This window comes from Crocodylus siamensis, chromosome 9 (genome assembly GCF_052110815.1).
Source record: "Crocodylus siamensis isolate JL-2025a chromosome 9, ASM5211081v1, whole genome shotgun sequence".
In the NCBI taxonomy this organism is placed as follows: domain Eukaryota; kingdom Metazoa; phylum Chordata; order Crocodylia; family Crocodylidae; genus Crocodylus; species Crocodylus siamensis.
Window position 1 is genome coordinate 64,486,038 of NC_143403.1, and position 22,232 is coordinate 64,508,269.

General features: G+C 43.8%; 1 long non-coding RNA gene across 1 annotated transcript in view; it reads left to right on the forward strand.

Annotated features, from left to right (window-relative positions):
* The first annotated feature begins 736 nt into the window (after positions 1-736).
* The window catches only part of LOC149857777 (uncharacterized), a 135,288-nt gene continuing 113,792 nt past the window's right edge, over positions 737-22,232 (forward strand). Inside the window, exons 1-2 of the long non-coding RNA XR_016444164.1 lie at positions 737-806; positions 9,819-9,908. This is a non-coding gene — a long non-coding RNA (uncharacterized LOC149857777). The remainder of the gene's footprint in view (positions 807-9,818; positions 9,909-22,232) is intronic.

Consider the following 22,232-nt stretch of genomic DNA (forward strand, 5'->3'; position numbering starts at 1 on the left):
ATAGGGGAGGATTTGGAGCCAAATAATTAGCCCTTAAAGCTGTGGGTGCCCTGCAAGGCACAGTTGACCTGAGCAGCCCAGCAAAGGGCCTGAGGACCAGTGAGGACCACTAGGGTGCTGGAAAACCCTAGCAGGGGTTCAGCCAGACTGAAAAGGCCTGTGGGAAGCCTCCCTATTTGTTATATTTCTATTAAGGCATGGCAGGAAAGATGGGAAGGCACCCTAGGGGTGGAGTGCAGTACAGTTGCATAGCCATCAGCAGGGCATCACAGTCACCCCTGGGACTCCAACATGTTACACATTTTTAAGAACAAATTGTGGTCAAGCACATGTGCTGAAGCAGGAGTAAATTTTTTTACCAATGGAACGGGACGTTTCTTTGCCCAGGGTTCCAACATTGATATTTACACCTCTGAGACAGCATAAAACATTAAAAAAAAGCCCCCCAAAAACCCATGTTCCTTCTTGCCACCATCCAGTTATCACTATCCTTTCAAAAACCCAGGTAGTTGTCCTCATTATTTCCATGAGAATAGACACAGTAATGCTATCATACCATAACTTCTTCAGAAGTCAATTAAGCATATTATAATAAATAAGCATTTATAACACTCATGCAATCATATCATAAATGCATATTGAGAAGGTGTATGTCTGTTACGTTTTTTTGACCTGGTTGACTAAATTGGCCCTAACTCAAATACATTACCTTTATAGTTTCAGCTCTGAAAGAAATGGTCAGCTACTGTGATATATCACCTCTTGTTCCCCAGCAGATCGAAAAGTATGGTACAAGGTCCTTCTGGGTAAGTTTTGACATTTGTAACCCTTATTCTATTATTCAAAATGATAAGGATAATTCAGCCACAGCTTCACTTCTGCTACTTAATGCTAATAGAAGCTTCATTGCACGTTGCCAGAATTTTGTAGGCTTCTAGTGGCCTGTGCACCCCTCTATAAATTAAATGATCTCCTCCTCCATTGGTAGAATCTACTAATTGATGCCTCCTTGCTTAGCTTTTCTATATATGGCCAATTATTATGTATTTTTATTTAGATTCTTTTCTTCCTTCCAGAACAGTGCCCAATGCCTATGAAATCTATGAAATTATGAGAAAGGGAGCTGGAGATTTTTTCCAGTTCAGATAAAGTGGACTCTGCAGAACAGTAATCAGTGGGGATTTTTTTCTTTTGTCTTGCTTTCTTCTTTTTCTACTTGGATTCCAGCTTTGAACTTAAAGCATCAGAAGAAAGTAAAGAAGATACCTCTCCCCATTGTGGCTTAGAAGTAAATATCTGTGTACGATACACTCATTTGATAATGTCAGCTTTTCCAATTGCCGGAGGCTGTCTTTAGTCAGTGTTTTTTCCTATCTCAACTCAGTATGGGATAGTATATGTAGTAAGCATTTGTAAAGATTTTTCTGCTTTCTTGAATGGTTTGGCATGCCAACTTCTACAAACACACCATTGCTTTAGATCTGGGTGCAGGGGAAACCTCGCCCTTCCTGAATTGAACTGAACTAAACTGAAGAATTTAAAAACCATATCCAAGGCACAACCACCTTCTCTGCCAGGTCTCTCTAGGGTGATGGTTCTCAACCTGTGGTCCCTGGGAGTCTGCAGACTATGTCTAAGGAGTCCATAAAAGATGACTATGATCAATCAGAAGTATCTGAATACTCACACTTACAATTTTTCCACCTTCATTCAAAATTTCCAACAAGATCTCCACCTCCATTCAAAAATTTTTAGGGGTCCATAAATGAAAAAAGGTTGAAAACCACTGCACTAGGGCATTTCACAGTGCAAGAGTAGGGTGTTCTCATTGCAACTTCTTTCAGTTGCCAGAGCCAGTGTTTCTACTGAACAGAAAGCATCCTGCACTGCAGGAGCTGGTCCACAAATACCTGTTTTGCACAAATGTGTGCACATGTGCTTTTGAAGTGGTGATCTTTTATACCAACTTTGCAAACTTGTCCCTTATATATGAATATTATCTTTGGTTATTTTGCATTTATTGACAGAGTTTCCTCAACCTTCCTCTAACCCATAGATAGATAGATAACCCATATATATGTATGTATATGTATATATGTATATGTATGTATTATATACATTAATTAATACATGTGTGTGTGTGTCCCAGGGGAGAATGGGGGAAAGAACCCCAGACAATAAACAGGGACCCCCCGGGGAGGGGGAGCACATGAAGAAAAGGGAAAAGACATAAAAACAACTCAGAGATTACTCACCAGCAGCAGCAGGACCCATGACGCAGCTGGAGGGAGAGAGGAAATCTGCGCGGGTAATAAGCCGCGATTTATCCAGCTGAGACTGGCCGGTGACATCACTGGCAATCACCGGCTGGCAGGGATAAAAGGAACTGCCGGGGAAGATCTTGGGGAGGGCGGAGCAGAGACGGAGAAGTCTCTGACACTGGGCACTGCTCGTAGTACCTGAAGAGCGAGAGAGCTGGGAGGAACTCTCTACAGCAATGAGGGACAAAGTATGGAAGAGACTGAGGAGACAGAGGAGGCTCCCTGTGCCAACAGAAGCAGGGTCGATGGAGGGATGGCAGAGCCGGAGGAGGCTTTCCTCACTAACAGAGGTGGGAGCGTTGGAAGTGCACAGGAGGCAAAGGAGGCTTCCCCTCTGGGCGGAGACAGAACAGGGCAGCAAGGGAAACGGAGGTACACCCCAGCCAGAGGCTGGGTGTCAGCCCACAATGCGAGGTGTGACCGGATACGTAGGGAGGCACCCCAGGATAGCAGAAACAGGGCGCTCCCCACAAGGGAGAAGGACGACAGTGGCCCATGTCATACAGGGCAAAGGGAGTGCCGTAACGACCCGGGGCGAAGGGCCGCAGTCTACGCTGACCACAACGGTCCAGACCTCAGCAGCATCAGAAGGCGCTAAGGGTTGCCCATCACCCTGACATAAGGGTAGAGGAAAAGGACTGATCAGGTCCTCCCACGCTTGATTTTCATTAGTCTTCCTTCCTTTACTTTTGCCCCTTTTGGAGGGGATGGGAGATAGGGCGAGGCAATATAGCCAGGATGTCACTGTATCATATTTTGCATTGATCCTCCATCTTTTGTTGAAGCATAGAGTGAATTTTGGAGTCCTGAGTAGGGACTGTTCAAACCAGGAGGGTGCGATTTTCCATAGCCCTACTTCTGATTGAGTTAGTCACCTCAGGAGGCAGGACCTACAGTGTGGTAGGGACACGTGACCCAAGGAAGACAAACATCATTGGGGGTATGGTCATGAAGACCTGATGACCCGCTGGTATGAGGTTGGGGTGTAGGGGAGGTGGAGCCCCATGGACTACTGCCGGGCGTTCCCTGCACTGCAGCTGAACCCTGGGTGGTTGGCCCCCCACTAGTGTAACATTAAAAACCATGGCAGGTGAGATTGGGGAAGCCACTCAGGGGATAGATGGCAGCCCACGGGCCTACAGGAGATTGTAGGACGCCCTCTACCAGCCGCATGGACCAAGGCCACACAAGACCGGATGTTTGAGGCCCAACGAGTACAGTGTGTAATCATTGACTCTTTTATATTATAATATATCAAAGTCTCCCCAAGTGCCTGCTTCCCTATATTAATTAATGGAACCTGGGGATACTTCTGTGAAGTGGTTTAGCATTGTTACTTCTTTTTTTTATTTCCCTGAGAACAGAACTGAGACTCAGAGGTTTGTGATTTGTCTCAGGCCACTCAGTGTGAGAATGCCAGAGACAACATTAAAACACTGAAATTTACACTCCTAATCCTGTCCTTGATCCATTCTTTATTGCTGAAAATGTATTTGCTCCTTAAAGAGTAACAGGAGCAAAAAAGAAAGAAAATCCTTACCGTAGGAATAATTATTGAAATAATTTCTAATTATCACAGGCCATGGCTATTAACTGTAGCTAAGGATGAATGCTAGTTTCTCCATTTTCAGTTGCCACCCAAATTACTGCTAATAGATCATTCTTGTAGCATAAAAGAGATCCCAATTACATGCATTAAATATGACGGGGGAGGGGAGATTTTTTGAAGGCTTTTAATATTATTTCAAAGAAATTTTGAATAGTTTTCAGCAGTCTGAATGGTGAATCTCTCACACTGTTTCATAGCAGCTGTTATATAAATGGGCACTTTCTGCTCATCAGTAGATGGATATGCTTGAAAATAGATGCAATTGGCTAATTTAGTGCTGCCTTCCTGACAAGCGGGTTAATCTTCAAACATATGTGCTCTGATTCAAAATCTAAGTTGTTTGCTAGGGATTTTTCTACTAGGTTCTTTCTGTTCTTTAAAAAACATGCTATTCACTGCCAAGCACTGAATATGCCAATAGGGCCTGGTAGTCGCAGGAGCTGACTTAAGCCAAGAAAGACAGAGGTGAGTCCTAACGGAAAGTGATTTTGAAGGGAAGGTGGAAGTGGTAGGTTGTCTTTGCTAAAAGAAACTTTTCCTTGTTCTGTCTAAGAGGAAGCCTGCCTGCTCCTAGAATCTCCTGTGGCATCATTAGCCAAAAGCATTTCTTTTTCCTTTCTGTCTTGTTATATGTTTGGAACCGCCTGTCAGTGACTCACCACAATCAGCCACAGGTTTGTTACCTCTCATTTGAATTACTGAAACAAAAGCACCCTCGAGAAAATGGTTCAAGGACAGCTAGTGCAAAATATGAAATTTCACTTAGTGAATGGTGTTAGACCCAAGGAGCGTATTGCATTCTAGTTCTTCCTCTGTCTTTTTGTTTGCCATTCATGGGGTTGGGGTTGATCTGTAAAGCTGTTGCTATTTTTCTTTTTCTCTTGTGCTTTTCCAAGAACCTCCATATATGCCACCAAGGCCATTGCAATTAGTTGAGGCACTTTTGCCATTCTTAAACAGGCTAAAGAGAGGAAGGTACCTGGCTTCTACTCAAGTCCAGTAATAATCAGGTGTATAATCTTTCAGTTATTGGGAAATCCAAATCTTCATAAATGGGCTGGATACTCTGGATAGCTGGATACTCTCCTCACTGATTTAATAGACAGAGGTTCTGTTGCCTTTAAAGACATACTACAATAATGGTCATGTTTTTTCTAAAGCTTTTGCTGAGTTGGTGTCTGTCAGTGTTGAGTCTGCTTTAAGGACAATGTGCTCTTTTCAAGTATGTTGATTAAGTATACATCCACTTATTTAACATTTTTATGGGTCCATTGCATAAATGTAAAGAAAAAATAAATATCCGAAGAGGCTCGGATAACAAAAGAACTTCCCTGTTGAGACTTGTCTTTGTAATATTTAGTAAACCATTTAATAAACAACAAACCTTTTAGATGGAGGAACAATGCATTTGAACCAAGAACTCCAGCGATGGAAAACTATTGTAGTAATTCATTATCCCCCTGCCCTCAAGTGTAATTTCTATCAGTATTTTATGTCCTACAAAGCTTCGGCTTCATGTGTCTTTCCTCTCCAGCTGTGAATGTGTATGCGTATTACATATCAGACACTGTTTTTTGAAAGGCCTTTGTAAAAGACATTGAGGATCTAGTTCTTTTTTCACTTATAGCTATGTATGTAATGAGTAATCCAGCTGAAATCCCTGGAGATACATTAAGAGTAAAACCAGGTTCGGCCAATCTTTCTGAATAAGTGCAGTAGTGTATCCTGTAGCATCTGCTGAGCATCTGCTCATTAAAAAAGTAGTTTTAATGCTGGATAATACTGTATATTCCACACTCAAACATGAATGCAGTATGCAGAACTCATAGAATTCATTTTTTAATGAAAACTGAGAGATGCTTACTTTTCTGTTAAGATCCATTGTACTTCTGGAACTAGATGCAGTGAATATGTGGTCAGTCTGAATGTTGTTATTGTACAATGGCGTGACAGATCCTGACTTACTATCAAGTTAATGTCCCATACTTATCAAACATCAAACTGGTGAAGTAATTTTTTCGTAAACTGTAGACACAGAGGCAATACTTCTGACTAGATCAAAATTATTCTTATAATACAGAAATGATTAATTGCTAGCTAATATATGCTAGAACTTGGCATAGTAACATCAGGCATTCATTTGGAAGTTTCTTGTGAGTCATGCATCTCAAGCCGGTCCAGAGAGGTGATGCTCCCCCTCTACGCGATATTGGTCAGGTCGCAGTTGGAGTACTGCATCCAGTACTGGGCACCGCACTTTAGAAGGGATGTAGCCAGTCTGGAGAGAGTTCAAAAAAGGGCCACCCATTTGGTGAGAGGGCATCAGGACAGGCCCTATGAGGAGAGACTGAGGGACCTGAACCTGTTCAGCCTCAGCAAGATGAGGCTGAGGGGGGACCTGGTGGCTGCCTGCAAACTCATCAGGGGAGATCATCAGCAAATAGGAAGAGCCCTATTCTCCCCAGCACCACCTGGGGTGACGAGGAACAATGGTAATAAGCTGATGAAGAATAGGTTTAGGTTAAAGATCAGGAGGCAATATTTTACGGTTGGGGTGGCCAGAATCTGGAACCAACTTCCTAGGGAAGTGGTCCTCACCTCTACCTGGGTAAATTCAAAAACAGGTTACATGATCACCTGTCTGGGGTCTTGTGAACCCAGCATTCATTCCTGCCTGTGGCAGGGGGTCAGGCTAGATGATCTGTTCAGGTCCTTCCTGACCCTAGCTACTATGAAACTATGTGGAACTATCTTTGAATTGTAAAAGTACAACTGGATTTTCCGTGTGGTAAAATATAATTGAAAAATAATGGAAAATGTCTTCACTAACTTTCTTTTCATAATGTGTTTTAGGATCATTTATCTTCCTAGTTAAACCTTGGTATAGTATATAAATCCATTTTATTAGTTTGGAATCATTTGACCTAATGAATATAAATATAACCAATGTAAGGTAGTGTTGGTTAATACTTGGCCTTACTATGCTACTGTAGAACAGACCTTGTCTACCACTTTAATGAAATTTCTGTTACAAGTTTTCAGGTGGAATAAATAGAGAATGCAGTGAAAAATATTAGAAGTCTACTTTAATGGAATTTGGTCAAACCCTAAGTGCTTATTTTAGTTTCAATCCATCCTTTGTTCCAGTGTCCTCAGTAGGAATTTTGCCTAATTAAGGTTTAGTTTGTTTTATAAATTGCACATTGTAATACTTGTATCAGCACTCTTATGATAATCCCAGGGAGAATATTATCAGAACAATACTGAGTAAAATGGAAGGACTGTCTCCCAGGGTTAGTACACTAAAAGACATTTGTATAGCATGTTCTCCAGTGTTACACAATCAGAGCACAGTTAAATGAATGTAATGAAAGTCACTCCACTGTGCCTATATCATAATCATACTGAGTATTTAACATCTTTAGAGCATTAGACAATCACATTTACTAACTTGTCTTCCCAGCACTCCTGTGAAAGTATATTATGATTCATTATTACATACCTTACAAACATAGGCAAAGAAATATTATCCACATTTTGTAGATAAGAAAACTAAAGAATTGGAAAAGTTGCGTGCTTTTCCTGTGCCTGCATATTGTGCCAGTGGTAGAGGGGGGCAAGAACTCAGGAGCAAAACAAGCAGTTTTATACATTTCTAAATATTAAGTGTGGTAAGTGCTACAAAACTCATTCCTGTATTGTCCAAATACAGACATTTGGTTTCTTCTGGCAAAGTTGCTTCTTTCTCAGGAGAAGCAATGAGTGTACAGTTCAGGATTTTTCTACCACAGCAAAAATGGCTGCTCTGGGAGAAAAGTATCCTGTGAACAATCAGGGTTAAGTCACTCTCAGGAGAGTTTCTCCTGGAAGAGTGCAAGTTTGTATATGTTCTCTTCTGAAAGAAGCCATAGCATCTAGGGTGCTTTGATTCCCCTCCCCTCACCATCCACCAGGGGCAGTGCTAGGGAGGGTTTGGGGGTTTATAGCCACCCCAAAATTCACCTTAGCCCCCCACCATAGCCACCCCTCCCAGTGACGCTGCTGTTTGCTTTCCCACCTGCCCCATGCAAAGGTGTGGCGCTCCTAGCAGAGGCAGTGCCAGCCTCTTCCCAGTGTGGGGGCTGGGCCAGAACTGGTGCGAAGCAGGCGGAGCAGGGTGGGCTCAGCTGCATGAGGTGGGCAGGTGGTGGTGCTGGCATTGGGTGGGGTGGAGTCTCCCAGCCTGGCCAAGCTCCCTTCCCCCCACCAGGAAGATGGCACCAGGCACTGCCCCTGCCATCTACAGCAAAACAGTGTGTTGCTTTCTGGGCTCAGCCAAGGAGGAAGTAGAACACACCCCTTTCACAATCCCCACCTTGTGTTGCAGGGAGACTGAGAGTCTATATTGAAGGGGCAATATCTCAATAAGAGTAAAAGCTTCCACACAGTGCCCTTCTAATGTGTCCTAACCATAACATGGAAAAGCCACATACATGAGGGAGAGAAACCCATTCTCTATTCTTAATTATTTTTTGTCTTCTCGGAGGGTTCTAATATTCATGAGGAATTTCTTCCTGTTAGAATTAAGGCATTATACATTTACCTCAGGCTGCAATCTCTAAACCTTTAACTCCACCTTTTGTGGATTGAATTAAACCATTAGATTAATTTAAATAATTTAAATTAAATGTGTTTTTGTCTGTTTAGATTAATAAAACATTAGGCCACAGAAGTTAATTAAAAGCATAATTTGGTAAAGTGTTTAATTAATACATACATTCCAAGTGCAAGAAGCAATCAGGATTAAGTTACAAATTATGATGCTGGAAGAGCATTTCTTGATGGTACAGCATGGCAAAAGAGCTATAATACAACTGTAATTCCCTTTGGTTCCAGTACTGATTAATAAAATTGTTGACCAAACAGAAAGGATGGTTGTTTCTTAGAGCCTGATCAGGAAGCAGATGAAACTGAAAACATGGTCCAAATTTCTATTGAATCTATTAGGACTCTGACAAGAAGAGATCACAGTGGCTTGGTCCTATGAGGGTATTAGCACAGAGATAATTTTATTAACCGTTGACTTCTGTACTGAAATGAGACAAGCCCCCTCTTTGCAATCATATTGGCCATTCTGATCATTAGGTCTTATGCATTGTTTATTTCTGAGCCCAAGATAAGCTGAGAGAGTGGACTTGTCTCAAACCTGAGGCTTAATATAGTAGAAAGGAACATCCCTTTGATTCGCTGAAGTGTCCTTCACCAGATACCTCCACTGCTGGAGCAGCAGGAATAGAGTCTATCTGGTCAGTAGAAGAGCCTATTTAGTATCTGGGGTTTGTTTTTTATACAGATTTCTTTTCCTGTAAAAAGAAGCTTTACTGAAATTGTCTACTACTGTTCCAGTGTGTTCAATACCTCATGTACCTACCCCTTACACAGCAGTTGGGTAGGATGTTAAAGCACATCTCAGTGACTCAGAATACTAGGCCCTCTGTCATGTGATGCAGGAGCAGCTCACATTAGCTATAATAAGGGGAATGAGAGTAAGGCATTTGGATGTAGACTTACTGGCTGGCATTGGGAGATGTGTTGGAGGAGGTGATAGACATATTTTTCTCCTTAGAGAACTGTAAGTAGCAGAGGAAATGTTAATGCTGCTGGTGACCTTTTTGCTTCCCATGGAAAGAAACTTCTCTTTAATTATATACTTTAGGAATGAGCAGTGTTATTGGGTTAACGGGATACCGCTTGTTCCTCTGGTTCTCGTCTGCCATGACTTGGATCTTATTATGGGAGGAAAGAGATTGATGGAATGTTAGTTGGTACCTGCAGAATGACTGCTCCCAACATGTTACACTATTCCAGGTATTTTATTTTATTTACTTTTCTCATCTTTTCTTTTCCAGTGGCCTGGATTGTAGGCGGCAGCCCATCCAACTTGCCCCCTGGACCACCTCTAGGCTTAGGAGGGGGTCTTCAGTTTCTAAATCCTCAAGGTAAGTGCCAGCCGGTGTCCTGTGGTGCTAATTACCTCATTAGCTGCACACACGGCACCTTTCATTCTGTGCCGGCTACTTATGTGGGGAGAAACCCCAGTTATTCCCCCTCAGTTCGTAATAGTAATTTATAGTCCTGACTCAGTCACTCTGAGTTTGAGGTGGATACGGGATTCCCACACCCATGCCTCAGTTTATCACTGCTAATTAGCTCATTAGTGGTTTGTTAGTAGTGTCTCACAGTCTCTCCCCGTGGTTTTTGCCGGTGCGGCTCTGGGAGCTCCCTTGCCATCAGAGCCAGCACCTTGGGCCCTGGAACAGTCTCCCCCCAGGCTCCAGGGTCTTTGCCAGCTTCTCTTCCTGAGTCTTACCCTGAGACTCCTTGTCTAGTCAGGGACTCCTTGCCTCATCATAGCACAGAGCCTCGGCTTTTCCCCAGACTCACCGCAGCAGCTGGAGTTCCTCTGTAAGTAATTGATGGTGTTGTCGATCTGTCATCTTCATGGTCCCTCAGTCTTGGTGTCTCTCTGGGCCTCAGATCCCGCTACCGAGGTCCACTCCCTCTGGGGTCTCAAGCAACCCCCTCTTCTATCCGCTGGTGCCCGAAGGCATTTTCCCTGGGACCTCCCCCTTCTTTTATCCCCAGAAGCAGCATCCCTTTGGCCTACCTAGTGATGTGGGGATTTCTTCCCCAGATGCCCGGGTATTGTAATTAACAGCCGCCGGGATTTTCCCAAGTAACAGGGCTCCCAACAGAGACCCTGTTATAAGCAGGTTAAAGAACTCAGTCTACATTCTGCACCACTCCTGGATCTACACCAAAACAAGAGCGTGCTAAGCCCCTGGGGTGTCATCTGTTCTCATTTATGCCCTGCAGCTTAGGGGAGTGATTGACCCTTTGGAATCAACTGCGAGGGGGCTGGCTTAACCCATTGTCCAGTTGAGCCTCACATATATTCTGTGAGCTTTGCGGGTTTGTAGAATAGCAGTTATAAAACAAGTTGAAAGGACTCCTCAGCTTTTAATAAGCACTTAACTGCTGTATTGTTTCTCTGTGAAAACACATTCATACCTGCACAATATACCATATACAAATATCTAATGCCCTGCCTGATTTGTGATGCTGTGCAAAAACATCAGCAAAATTATATAGCTATAGATGGAGATACCTTTCTGCTTGCAGGTCCACCCCATCCCTATTTGTCTCTGGCTGCCCCAGTATCTCATTTAGCCCTCCCTTCTTTTGCCCACTTTGTTCAGTTTTTAGATCAAGGACTACCAGCAGTCATCACCATCACCATCATTTCCTTCACCTTCTTCATTATTATTTCAATTTATATCCCACACAATCCAGAACAGCTCTAAGCAACTTCCAATAACAGGCAAACAACCCACAAGGTCGGAAACAGCAGCTGACTCTCCAGTTGCATTCTAAACTTTTTAAACCCCACTCCACCCCAGCTACTCCTGCTTCCTTGCCTATTACTCAAGAGAGCAAACCCCCTGGCCCATCCTTGCCATGTTTCCAAATCTCCTATTTACGTTTAGGTCGATATATATATATGCACTTTATATTCCACTGCTTCTTGCATCATTGCTCTCTTCTAATGTAGAGTGAGAAATTATGGTGGTGTTTGGTGGTGTCACTTAGGTGGATCGTGTCCATGCACGGCATAGTAAAGCTTTAAAGTCAGTCCTGCCAAAATTTGAAGAAGGATTTGGTGGGCTGGTAGGTAGAACACAAAATTCATATTAACTTTGCTAAAAATGCTTATTGCTCTCCAGCAAGAATCTGTGTCCACATACTATTTATTGTTTTTAAAATGCCAAAAAAGGAAATCAGTATTTACATTTCAGTTTCTGCCCAGGCATGTTGTGGAAAATGTAAGGCAACAAAGTTGGTCTTTCCTCAGTATTTATGCAAGGCTTAGGGAGCCAGCATCCTTCAGCAGTATGCATCTCTCATCTAAAACCTAATGGCATTTTCACTTGTATTGAAAGTTACAGCTGTTTACATTTGTCCCAAAGCAGTTTTTTCCCCCCTCATAATTGATTTTGTTTTGAAGATTCTTCTAAAGTTAAATTGCAGCTTCACAACCAGTCATCTCCAAATCTTATAGTAATTACATGCATCAACTCCAGACGGATAATTCTCTGAAAGTTTTTTAAAGCTGATTATGTGTTGATAAAAGCTGTCCAACTAATGGCACTGAAAACCAATGTCCTTTATTTATTAACACAATGGCTACATTGCAGACATCGTCAGCTTAGGCTTCCTTATAATGGCCTGCTTCTGGAGAAATAAGCTAAATTCAGCCATGGGATAAGCAGCTGCAACTCCTTTTAAGCCAATAGTGGCTTAATTACATCAAGGATCTTTTTTTTTCAAAAAAAGGAAAACTAAGATTTTCCATTGGAGGGGAACCATCTCTATTGTCCTGGGCTCCTGCCAGATCATTGGTGACCAAGTCCCTTATACTGTGCATACGTGAGATCTGAAAAGTTAATATTAAAAAGCAGTTTCCATTCACTGGAAATTAGGGTTGTGTGAAGTAGGCAGTATTCAATTCAGATTCAGCCCAATTTGGGGGACAGTGATTAGATTCGCTGATTTGGATTACTGTCCTGACTGGATTTGGAATAATCTGAAGATTCGATTCTGATTCAGAGAATCAGTAATTTGACCATAGACATAGGTTTATATGTTTTTTCTACATACCTCATAAACACTGAGATGGTGGGACAGATAGAGCTTCCCATGGGAGCATGAGGGGGATGGTTCTCCAGGCCTCCCGGCTCAGCAGTCAGCTGCAGGGTGACCCTGGGTGCTCCTCCAGACCTAAAAGGCACCAGTTGCTGAGCTGGGGGGGGCTCCCCTGTGCACTCAGGAGCGGACATCTAAGTAGACCGGAAGTACTTCTGGTCCACTTCGAGGTCTGCCGCCAAGCATGCAGGGGACCCCCACCCACCCGCATTCCCATGGGATGCGCCATCCACGCCACCATCTCAGCATTCATGAGTCATGCCTGGTACCACAGAAAAAAGATATAAAGCTGAGTCTATGGTCAAATCATCGAATTTCTCCAAATCTCTCTGAATCAATTTGGGGGCTTCTGGTTTGATTTGGAGAGTGTAGCAGGGCACTGGGGTGCCTGCTACTGAATAGTGGTGATATAGGCTTAGCTGCCACTCAATAGGGCAGCACAGCTGTGAGTTGCCAAAGCAACTAATTGGATCAGCTGACCGCCAGGGGGCAGGGCCTGGCCTTCATAAACAGAGAAGGCTGAGGCCAGAGGCAGTTCCCCTCTGGCAGCCTAAGGAGCAAGAGCTCTGCTAGAGCGAGCAGGGCAGTGTTGTGCACCAGCGTGCAGATACAGGGTGGAGAGGACCCTGACAGGGATGAGAGAAGGTTAGCCAGGTTGGCTTAAGGTTTACATTGTAGCCGAGGGGCTTTGAGTTTCTGTTTCGGGTTGTTGTGATTATTACACCGGAGGACCAGGCGAGGCTGTAGGGGTGGAGGAGGCCTCAAGGGAGCTCCCCAGTAGAGGGGGAGTTCCTAGCACCACAGAGGGTGCCGCGTAGTGGGGTGTCCCGACCCCAGCCCAGCGGGGATGATATTGGGACGAGCCGCAATTGGGAACCCCAATTGGGAAGAGCCCCAGTGGGGCATAGGCCCGAGAAGGCCAGTCTGGGGGGCCAGGTGAGGCTAAGGCCACCTGAGCCCCAACCTTGGGAAGCCCGAGTCAGGCATAGAAGGCCCCAGTGGGGGCGGGCCCCAGTGGGGGCAGGCACGCTAAAGGTGCAAGCCCAGTGGGGCGCAGGCCCAGGAAGGTGGGTCTGAGCTAGTGGGGTGTCCCGACCCCAGCCCAGCGGGGGCAATATCAGGATGAGCCCCAGTTGGGAACCCCAATTGGGAAGAGCCCCAGTGGGGCATAGGCCCAAGAAGGTGGGTCTGGGGGCCAGGTGAGGCTAAGGCCACCTGAGCCCCAACCTTGGGAAGCCCGAGTGTAGGCGAGGAGTGTGTGGAGCGCAAGCACAGGAAACCCGAATCGGGCATAGAAGGCCCCAGTGTAGGCGGGTGCGCGAGAGGCACAAGTATAGAAGGCCCCAGTGCGGGTGAGCACGGGAAGCGCGAGGCCCGGGCCTGAGCATGAGTGACTGCGGGACATACGGGAGGCAGGCCCGAGTTGGGCGCTGCCTGTGATTGAGAAGCCCCAAGAGGGGAGTAAGCCCATTGAGAAGCCCGGGCTGGGCAAAAAGGGCGCAGTTTGAGAGAGGGCCCCGGGGCGGGTGCAGGTGGAGAGATGCCCCAGGAGTGGGTGCAGTCTGAGAGAGGCCCCAGAAGCGGGGCACGTACATTGAGCAGGCCTGGGAGAGGGGGCGAGCATACCGAGTAGGCCCTGGGAGAGGACCAGCACAGGGAACAGAACAGAATCCTGGTGTAGCAAGACCGGCCCCATGCCAAGAAGGACAGGAAGGCAGCCTCCCTTTAATAATAATAAGATCAAAGACGTGGTGGGTGAGATAGAGGATTGGCACGGTAGGCAAGAACACTAGGGGAGGTCATGGCACCCTTAGGGACCGTCCTGCCACAGAGAGATTAATGGGTTTCCTGATTCAATTTGGCGATTCAGCCATGGAATCAGGCTAAATCTCCTCCAAATCAAATCAGCGACTGAAGCTTCGCACCGCCCTGTTGGAAACCTATGTTCACTAACCTAGTTGTGTTTTTGTTTTTTAAAAGGAAACCCACTTTTTTTCTCCTAAATTTGGAAAAGTTCCTTTGACAGGAATTTTGCAAAACAATACATTTCTAGAGGTTTGAGAAGTTCTGAAGGTTAGTGTCAAAAGGTACTGAAAATTTCACTGACACGTTTAGTTTTGTGTAGTGAGTAAATCAGAAAATCTTGCATGTGCTGAAAAAGTCTTACCATGTTTGGTGAATTAATTTCTGATCATGAAGGGAATGAATGCAAAAAGAACTTTATTATCTTTCAAAGTATTGACGATCCCAGCCAGCACTACCCGATGTAGCATTCTGTGGTCCATTACATTTTGTGGGTCCAGTACACAGGTGTCTAAGCAACATCTTTCATCATGTATGATACCTTTACTGACACCCACAAGAATGCTGCTAGGGAGGACAGAACAAACCTGTAATCCTTACAGATAATCTTTCCAAGTGAAGACCTGTACATGCTGGGCATGTCTATACATGCATTTACTCTGGCCCAAATTTATTCTGGTATAAAATACTCCAGAGTTAAGGTGTTTGGGGCAGGTGTATACACATGCAGGGATTAGGGATCAGATTTGCACCCAGTTCCCTGCAGCCCTGAAATGGGCCCCTGAGGCCTCTGGGAAGAGCTCCAGGCTCCCCTCCCAAGGGCTGGCAGGGAGCACTGGGCTAGGGGACACCCTGGGGGGACTGCCTGCTGCTGGGATGGGGACAAGCTCTCAGCCCCCCATTCCATGATCACAACTGGGGAGCAGGTGCTGGAGCCAGGACAGGAGACATTGTCCCCACACAGGCACACAGGGCGACGGCTGGGGAGCTTGTTCCCCACCCAGCTCCATCAGAACAGAATGGGGAGCTTGTTCCTCCACCAGCTCCACACTCACGCCATCCTCTGCCAGCAGGGAGCTCCCAGCACTGGCTCCATGACTGCAGGGCTGCTGCTGGGAGACTCCTATCTCTCAGCCTGAGTCCCACTGTGATGGTGCTTGGGTTGGGAGAACCTGATCCCAGGAAGATCAGCCTGTGACCACAGGGCTCAGGCTGGGAAATAAGAGTCTCCCAGCCCACTCCCTGATTGAGATCTGGGAGCAGGAGGCTTGGAGCTTCCTGATGCTGGGGCAGGGGGACATAGTCTCTCCACTCAGGCTCCTGTGGTGAGCCCATGCCTGCAGCTCCTGGAAACAGACAGCTATCTCCCTCCCCCTGGTGGGTGGCTGACCAAAAGCAGATTTTGCTCCTGGTCAGGCATTTGAGTGCTGTGGTGCCCTTACCAATCCTGAGTAGATTAGCTACTTGCATTTTCAGGTAGTAAAATTTTGGGGGATTAGGGAGGTTTACTGTGAAGTAAGCTTGTGCATGTGTAGACACAAATGATTACTTAGCAGTAAACTATATTAATGCAAAATTAAGCATCTTGGGTAGATACACTCACAGAGGTAGCATTTCTTGTACTGCTGTCACCTATGTGTATGCCTGCGGCTGGCTGGGGCTCAGTGTGCTTCAGTGCGAGGGCTCCATATGTCAATCTATCACCTCTTGTGAACAATATGAATTGAATCAAGCTGTTAGATTTTGGGGTTCATTTTTATTATGCACTGAAAAGAGCAGGTGTGAGATTGAATTACCTGAACCTCAGCATTTGGTTGGGGATATAATTCAAACAGACCTTCAGTATTTTCAGTAAATCCCCATTAAAATCCAAGCTGGCAAAACCCACATAGTTTGGAATTCCAAGACGTGGCATTTTAATGAATTTTACAAACACCAGAAAAATTTAGGAAAATCTCATTTTGTATGAACTATAATTGACAGAGTTTGAGGAAGTTTTGTGCAGCCATTAATTGCCTGATCCTTTACTCCCCAACCATTTTGAGTTCCCCCAAGAGAGAATTTTTATTGTGGGAATGAGTGGTATACAATCAAATTATAAATGCAAGGGGAAACATCATATGAAGTAGAAGCATAGCTATTTTAGCTGACTTCTACAGATTCTCAATATGAATGGGGGATTTAGTCTTCGGTGAAAATATTTTTGGATGAAATTAACTTTGCTGAAAGGCATAAAGCTATACAAATTGGAAAAAAAAATACTTTTTTCTCTACTTGGGACTGCAGGTTGCTGGTAGTGCCAGTAAAAACAACTAGGAAGCTCCTCTGTTGACTATACAAAGCCAAATGATGAAAGTTGCCTCTGGGTCAAAAGTCAATTTTATGTGTAGCTGAGAAAAGGAGACATTATTTTTCTTCAGTGTAGTGCTCTTTTAAGTGGAATGACCACAGCTGGTCTCTGCTTATTTCGAGTGCCTGCCAGGCCTTATACTGCTACATTGTGTTCTTTAGACAGTGGCAGTGTACTCCAATCACAGTGGCTTTAATATAAATGGAAGGTGACATGAATGTCCTCTGAATGCTTATTAAGGAACTCTCCCCTTTATACACACTTTTAGTACTGTTCAGTGCTAAAGGTTAATTATGAGATAAGCTCCTATCTTCTTGATTCAACTTTGTAGTTCTAATAGAAATAGATGACGGGGAATAAATGTGATGCTCTTTAGACCTCAATTTTAAAGATTTAATTAAATCTTAGACAATGCCATTCCTTTTAGACTCTTCTTAACATGCATTTGTCAAACAAGCATTGAAGTGTCCCCAGCATGATGCATCTAAGTGAAGGTTGCCTGTGAGTGTTCCCTTGCTGACATTTTAATGACATAATTTCCTGGAATTACTGTTTTCTTGATTCCCTGAAATATTGTGGACAGAGTAGCCTCCTGAATAATTAATCTCCAGTTATACGTTATTAAACAAAGGTTAAAAATATGTTTATAAAAGAGCACCCTCAAGTATCCTAAAATGTTCCTACAGATTAGTTCGTCATCCAGTAAAATGTTTTGGTGGCCTTGAGCCATTTGCTGTTAAAAAACTCCAACTATATAATATTTTTTCCATTTATATTGAAGAGAAGGTCTTTATCGTATCTTAGTTTTTAGTCTTGTTTTGCAAGTGTCCCATTATTTTAACCTGATTAAACATTTTGGTCTGATCTTTGGCTTTGGGTACCACACTTCAAGAAACACATAAACTAACTGGAGAGAGTCCAAAGCAGAGCAACAAAAATATTTGTTTTATAATATGTGATCCAGGAGGAAATTTGAAAAATTGGTTTAATTTTAATATGGAAAAGACTGGAGTAGGACATAACTATCTGCCAGTGTATGGAAGGCTGAGATTAAAAAAAAAACACACACAAAAAGCCAGTGACCAATTGTTCACCATTTGGGACAGAAAGTAATTAGCAAAGTAATTAGCTTTATGTGCCTTAAGGGAGATTAAAAATTAGATATTGAGGGAAATTTTCTAAATACAAGGACAGTTAAGCACTAGCACATTAAGTGGAGAGTCCCCATTACTGGAGGTTTTTAAGAACAGATTAAACAATTTTCAGACATAGTCTTGGTAGACTTGATTCTACCTTACAGCAAGGAGATAAACTAGGTGATGACTTCCTTCTGGCCCCATATTTCTCTGATTAGTCCTGGAAGAAAAACTAACCATCCCCCCAAAAATCCAAATATCCTTTTTCAAAATTTTATTCCAGATCTAAGGTTGAAATACATATAGATATAGTAGTCTAAAAAAACGCTTGTGGGGGCATTGAGATAGTAAATATGTGCTGGTAATTTTGGGTATTTTTACACATGCTCTGAGGTGGGGGCAGGGCTCTTTAATTAGAGTGGCATTTGGGAGCTTCTCTAATTAAAGCACCCACAGCATCTTGTGTATTCAGCATCCAGTGCTTCAAAATGGCAGCAGGAGTGCTTTAACTAAAGCTCATTCAACAAGCTTTAGTAAAGTGTCCCAGCACCATTTTGAAGCATGGAGACACTAAATACATGTGATGCCAAGGCTGCTGGAGTATGCTAATTAGCATGTGTTGGAGCAAGCATCAGGCATGTGTATAGTTGCCCCTTAGTACCAGTTAAGTGATGTATTCCAGATCTTCTCCTTTTGTGTTGCCCAGTTTCCACTAGTAGGAGAGACTGGAATGTCCACTCTCAAATCAGCCTTTTTGCCTTTGGAATGCAGTTTTCTTTGTACTGGTCCAATCCAATTCCTATTTAAAATAATGGGAGTTGTCTTCAATGGTATTTGAATTAAACCCTGGGAATGTGATTTTTCTCCCTTAAAAATCACACAGATTTGGATGTTTTATTGCATTTTATGGGACATCTATGAAAAGGTTAATTTGAATAAGGCTATTGTTTCTATAGTTCCATCACTCATATTAAGGTCAGCTTAATTTATTTTAATAATATAGAGCTTTTAATCTGATATCCTGTTGGTATGTGAAATTTCAGCAGAATGAGATTTAATACAGATTTTATTGAATTTGATGTAACTTATCTTCTGCTTGTCATAACATTTTTATTGTTATTTTTCTGTCTTGACCCTGGACTCTTAGGCCAGGTACAGACATTACGCACAAACCAGTATAAATTAAAGGAAACTGATCAAAACCTGTGAAACCTGTAAGAGAACAGAAGTTTAGTGCGTGCAGACTGGTTTAAACAGGGTGGAACCCTGTCTAAGATCGATCTGGATGGACGTAGTATCAGTCTTAATTGATATAGGTTAGATTGACCTATCATACATCTGTACCAGATCCCCTCCTGACTCAAGTTAGATCACAGTCCACCAGCATCCTGCAATCCACACCCCCATCTGGTCCCGCTCCATTGCATGGAGGTGCACTGGAACTTGGCTCATGTTTGGCTGCTTCAGAGACCCTGTCCTCCTCAATAGAACCCTCTATCCCCCTCTTTTGCTGTGCATTTGCCCCTCTCCCTGCCAGCAGCAGTACAGGGTGGGGTGGGTGCTGGGCAGCCTCTCTCCCCCTCAGCAAGACTGGGATGAAACTGGGAAGGGCAGAGACAATGTTGTCAGGGCAAACAAAAAGGTGAGCATGGGGGAGGGGGGAGAGGAAGAGGGATCAGGTCAGAGCGAGAACTATATGCAAGGTGCATAGATCCCAAAGTGATGGACACCAGGCTTGGGAAACTCCAGAATGGTGCTCTGAGGAGGGGAAAGAAATCAGCCACTCCCACCCTACAGGCTACCTACACTCACCCCCAAGCACAATCTTTCTCACAGTCTCCCCACCAAGTTTGGAATTGCACAAAACATCCCTGCCACAGCATGAAGCAAAGTGGCTCTCCATGCTAGCGAGAGGAAGGCCAGGGTAGCGGGGGCAGGGCATGGAAGAGAGAAATGGCCCCAAATGATGCTGCCCTGGACCCCTCCCCACCCCCAATCTGCAACAGGTGTGACGGGTGGTCCCAGTTCTTATCAAGGCTCCCAGGAGATGCCTGTGGACAGCCTGCCCCCACCAGCACTCAGTAGGCTGGCTCCCCTTCCTGGATCCTGGCCCCTGGGCATCCCCAGCCTGGATCCCTTGGCTATCTTGTGAACTCCCCTGGACTTCCAGCTGTGCACTCCTTCCTTGTCTCCCTCACTCGGCTTTGAGGTGTGGACCTGCCCCCAATGATTCCCTAGAGCCCAAAAGCACCAGCAGATCCTGGGCAGCACAGCCCAGTTGAGGCAGAGGTGCCGTTCCCTGCCCAGTAGGTTCACTACTACCTTTGCCTGTGAAGCCGTAGATAAGAAATGAAGTTAAGTGGGCATTGGTTCTACTGAAAGAAGCAGCTACTGCCAGACCCAAGCTCCATACAGAGGGAACCCTTCCCCAAAATCAGGACATAAAGCCAGAGCTTTCTGCTGCTTGCCTGGCTAGGCTGCTCCTAGTGCCTTCCCTTTGGGAGCCACAGGGGTTTGAGTCAGGGCGAAGGGAAGTCTTATGTAGAGCTTAGAGTCTGATTTTGTACCAGATGTTTGGATAGGGCTGATCCTTACTCAAGCAGAGGTTGGACTCAGTGACCTCTGGAGGTCCCTTCCAGCCCTGCTTCTCTGTGATTCCTGTGGTTGACCAAGCACTTGCAGTGGAGGTGGGGGGCGGGGAGGGAGGATGACAACACACACATTCTTCCCCTGTACTCAACAGCCAATTAGCTGTGCTTGTGAATCTCCTGCAGCCTGGGGAGCCAGCGGGGCATGCAATAGTAGCCCCAACCTGTTTGTCTCAGCCAGTGCAGGCATTCTGCATATGGCTTCTTCCCCCGCCCTCCCCTCCCCCACCGCACCCAAGGCAAACATGGTCTGTTTGCTTCCAACCTAACATAAGGCACTTGGAGTAAAATTTACTTAGTACTAAAGTAAGTCTACTTTAGTACTAAAGTAAGTTTTACTTAGATTGTTTCTGCCTTGGGATTTTTGGATATCCATACCTAGTCTTCAATACTTTTAAATTTCAACCATAAAAAATATGAAGATTTTTCAGGTAGAATTCATTTGATACTGACCCTCCTTTGTACTCTTTTCAAAAAACAAATAAGTAAGAGATGGCAAATGCCTGCAAAGTAATGCAACCAAATTCTTCCCCAGTGCAGGATTATTCCTTACAGTACATTTCTTAGTACTTATTTTGTTTCTTAGCAAGCTTTCACTTCTCCTGGTTTTGATGAAGTTGTTATGATGGAAATATGTGGCTTTTAAAATAAATTCCAAATTGCCCCATAAATAATGTTACCATTAGTTTCAGAACTTACAGAAGTTAGTAGATTTGAAAATGTTGCTTTCTATCTCATAAGAAAATTTATTCATGACAAAGGTGAATGAAGTGTCAAACTATATCTGAAATTGATTGTTTGTCAATACCTTCTGTCATTGTTCAACACAACTTCCATTAAATCTTTTAATAAAAAAAACCCTGATCTCACCAAAGATCAAATAGCGGGATATAATAAATGTCTTTGATACTTTTTATTTACTTTGGCAAAGAAAATTAAATGTCCCTAAAACAAATGTACTCTACATACTGTTTGAGCAGTTAAAATTTAAAATGCTTGTCTCAAGAAAAAATATCCTGAGTATATCACCTTAACAAATTATACTGTTCTAACTATATTTCTTAGTGACAGATCTGTGTTGCTATTCTGATACCAGCTAGTAGTGCTGAAGTTTTCTCTTAATCTTTCCATTGCAATATTAGTAACCCTTTGTAGAATATGATATTAAATTGATTTTTAAATGTATAAAACATGTAGTTGTACAACCCAGCATTTAATTTTCCATTTGAAATACAAAGAATTAAGAATGAAAACAAGTTCAGCAATTTGTAAATATGCAATTGACATTGTTGGGATAATGAGAGAGAGAGAGAGAGAGGACTTAGAAGGTTGAACAATATAAATCCAGCATTACTGTATCAATAAGCTCAATATTGCATTATTTCAGTCATTTTAATCTCCCTACCCCCTTTGGCGGTGATGCTCATCATCATTGCTTTTAAAAATGGAGTGGAAACAAGCAGAAAAACTAAAGAAATTGTCTGATCACAAAAAAGATACAAGATGGGTGCATCTACATGTGCACTTTACTGTGGAGTAGATTAATTAGCTCCGCAATAAAGCATCACTGTCTACATGTAAAATGGTATTAGGGTACAGTCAATTAATGGATTCTGCCGTTAG